This window comes from Arachis hypogaea, chromosome 14 (genome assembly GCF_003086295.3).
Source record: "Arachis hypogaea cultivar Tifrunner chromosome 14, arahy.Tifrunner.gnm2.J5K5, whole genome shotgun sequence".
Lineage (NCBI taxonomy): Eukaryota > Viridiplantae > Streptophyta > Magnoliopsida > Fabales > Fabaceae > Arachis > Arachis hypogaea.
The window spans coordinates 86,810,067-86,813,738 of record NC_092049.1 but is presented as its reverse complement, the minus strand read 5'-3'; the positions used below and the strand labels follow the sequence as shown (position 1 = coordinate 86,813,738).

The 3,672-nt window shown below is 41.4% G+C and overlaps 1 non-coding gene across 1 annotated transcript; it reads right to left on the bottom strand.

Annotated features, from left to right (window-relative positions):
• Positions 1-917: 917 nt before the first annotated feature.
• Positions 918-1,021, bottom strand: LOC112746706 (small nucleolar RNA R71). The gene has a single exon (XR_003174575.1). It is a non-coding gene; the product is annotated as a small nucleolar RNA R71 (small nucleolar RNA).
• Between the last annotated feature and the right edge of the window lie 2,651 nt (positions 1,022-3,672).

The window sequence follows — 3,672 nt, the reverse complement described above, 5'->3', positions numbered from 1 at the left end:
GGGAAATTTGTTGAGAGACAAGTTTCCGTGCATCAAGTTTATGGCGCCGTTGCCGGGGATTGATTTTGTATTAGCGATGATTTAATTGGTGGATAACTAGATTGAGAATTTTTCTTTTGTTCTGTTTAATTCCATTTGAGTGATTTACTTTCAGTCTTAGCTATTTTCTTTCCTTTACCCCTTACCCGCCTGTTGTGTTTTCTTCATTGTTTACAAATCAGTTCACTAACCCACTAACTATTTGATATATTACATCACTCACACTAACAGCATTTCTAACAAGAGTACTTTCTGCATTTATCTTCTTCTTGCTTTTGCCTTGTTGGTTGTTTGACATGTAGAAGAAGCGGGGCTTCAACTTCCTTTGATTCTGAACCTAAGAGGACCTTCCTTAGATTAAGGAGGGAAGCAAGAGGAAAGAGAGTTGTTGGTGCTGAAGAAGTGGAGGAGTATTTTGAACCAGACATGGAGGAGAATGTGGAGAACCACCATGAAGAAGAAGCTTACAACCATGCCAGAGAAGGACCAGCAAATCATGCTGTGCAAGAGAGAAGAGTTTTGGGCTCTTATATCAATCCAAACCCAAGAAACTGTGGAAGTAGCATCCAAAAGCCAACCATACATGCCAATAACTTTGAACTAAAACCCCAGCTATCACCCTTGTTCAGAACAACTGTGCATTCGGAGGAAGCGCCCAAGAAGACCCCAATCAACATCTCACCACCTTCCTAAGGATATGTGATACTGTGAAGTCTAATGGTGTTCATCCTGACACTTATAGAATGTTTTTGTTTCCCTTTTTACTCAAGGATGAAGCATCTAAATGGCTGGAATCCTTCCCGAAGGAGAGTTTAACAACCTGGGAAGAAGTGGTGATCAAATTCTTGGCAAGATTCTGCCCTCCTCAAAGAATCAACAGGTTGAGAACTGAGGTACAAATCTTCAGGCAACAAGATGGTGAAACTCTCTATGAAGCATGGGAGAGGTTTAAGGACTTAACAAGAAGGTGCCCACCAGACATGTTCAATGAATGGGTGCAATTACACATCTTCTATGAGGGTCTTTCTTATGAATCAAACAAGGCAGTAAACCACTCATCCGGGGAATCTCTGAACAAGAAGAAGACCATTGAAGAGGCCATAGATGTCATCGAGACTGTAGCTGAGAATGACTACTTCTATGCCTCTGAAAGGGGCAACACTCGAGGAGTGATGGAGCTGAACAACATGGATGCTCTGCTAGCTCAAAACAAAATGATCACCAAGCAACTGGCTGACCTTACCAAGCAGATGGAAAGAAAATAAGTTGCAGCAGTCACCACCTCATCAGCAGCTCAAGAAGGAGTGAATGCAAAGGAAGAGGGTGACCAGGAACAAGCCAACTATATTGGAAACTCACCTAGGCAGACCCATGATCCATACTCAAAAACCTATAATCCTGGTTGGAGGAACCACCCAAACTTTGGGTTGGAAAATCAACAGGATCAAGGCCAAGATCAGAGACGTCACAACCACAACAACAATGTAACTCACTAACATTCCACATAGAGACCATATCAAAACCCACCTAATAATACCTCTCAACATTCATATCAAAACCAAAATGGCCCTTCTTACCCCTCCAACCTCAACCCACCATCACCATCTGAAGATAGACTCTCCAGAATTGAGACCCTACTTGAAGGAATATGTAAGGAAATCTAAGATAACAAAGTGTTCAAGGAGGAGGTGCGAGCTAATATCAAAAACTAGGGAGACACCATCAAGAGGCTGGAGTCTCAAGTGGGATACCACTTTCAGCAGATTCCCAAACCTACTCATAGCTTTCCAAGTGACACAGAGAAAAACCCGAGAGGTGAAGCAAGGAAAGTAAGATGGGAAGAATGCAAGGTGGTCACTATAAGTGATAAGGGGACTGAGGAAGAACTGAACAAACCCTTAGAACACTCTCGAGATATTCCAATAGAGAAGCAAGAAGGGGGTGACCAAGAACCCAACTCCACACAGAAGAAGGAGTTAAGGGAGAAGGAGATTCTGAACCCTTATGCACCCTTTCCCCAAAGACTCAAGGGTGGTGTAGAAAGGAGAATGTACTCAAAGTTCCTCGACATGTTTGCATCCCTTCATGTAAACATACCATTCATCAAGGCTCTCCAATAAATGCCCTCATACATTAAATGTATGAAAGAGCTGCTGACCAAGAAAAGATCACTAAAGGGAGCACAAACAATAGTGATGAATAAGGAATGCAGTGCTCTCATTCAACCAGAGTTACCTACAAAAAGGAAGGATCCAGGGAGTTTTCACATCCCCTGTGCTATAGGAGAAACAAGGTTTGACAAAGGACTCCGTGACCTGGGGGCAAGTATCAACTTAATGCCTTTATCCCTCATGAAGAAGCTTCAGATCAACGAACTAATGCCTACAGACGTAGTCATCAAGCTGGTTGACAAAACTCAAAAACAAGCAATAGGAGTGGTTGAAAACGTGTTAGTAAAGGTTGGGAACTACTTCCTTCCCACAGACTTTGTTATCCTGGAGATGGAAGAAAGTTACCTCCACCCAATCATATTGAGAAGACCATTCCTAGCCACAGCCAGAGCACTTATAGATGTGGAGCGAGGAGAGCTAATACTGAGGATACATGATGAACAACTCACTTTCAATGTCTTCAAACCCTCACAAGAAGCAGATCAAGAAAACAAGAAACTAAGGGAAGATTACAATAGGGCACTAGTGGAAGAAACAAGCACTGAAGCACAAATGGTACACCTGGGAATCCCTTTGGTTGGTAAACAAAATAGTAAGAAGGTGCAATAGCTAAAGGAAACCCAAGAGGAGCCAAACCCACCAGAGTCATATGAGACCAGCAACAAAATTTTCCTAGAAAAGGAGGCCACAAGGAGCAGGGTAGCATTAAAAGAAACAAGGAATAAGGCACCAAGGGGATGGAGGAACAAGAAGATCCCTACAGAGGATTTCTCTCCAGAGGATAAAGTAATATCTGCTCATTTCCCAGTTATTCCACCTCATCTACCCACCATTCCATCTCAGCTACCTAAAGTCTATACCATCAGCAGAGTTCTATCCTTGGAACATGTGAAGATTCTTAATGAAGCCAACGGAGACAGATTCACTGCGAGAGGGGAAGATTTGAAGCATTACCAACCACCCTGACAAAGGCAAAACGTCAAGCTAATGACGTTAAAGAAGCACTTCATGGGAGGCAACCCATGTTTTATGTGTTTTATATCCTTTCAGTTTCCTTTTAGGACGTTTAAAGTAGTTAATAAAGCAAGGTTCATGAATTCCAAATCAACTTTGACAAATACTTAGATGAATCCTTATATGCAACGTATAGTGAACAACAAGTTTGGTGTTCATGGCACACTAAGAGGACATAAATGCAATTCATATCATGTTAATCTTAGAGCCTAAATTAACTCTTTTTACACTACATGGTCACAAACTAAGTTTGGTGTCACCAATGTTGCATACATGAACTCTAAAGATAGTCAGTTGGTTTGCATTCATGAATAGCACTTAGTTAGTTAAAAACAAAAATTTTAAAAAGTAGTTACTCCACTTTCTAATTTTGCCGCCAACTTTCAAACTCATTAATTTTATTCCTTTGTCTTGTACAGGAAATGAAGGAAGGATTAAAGAGAAATTG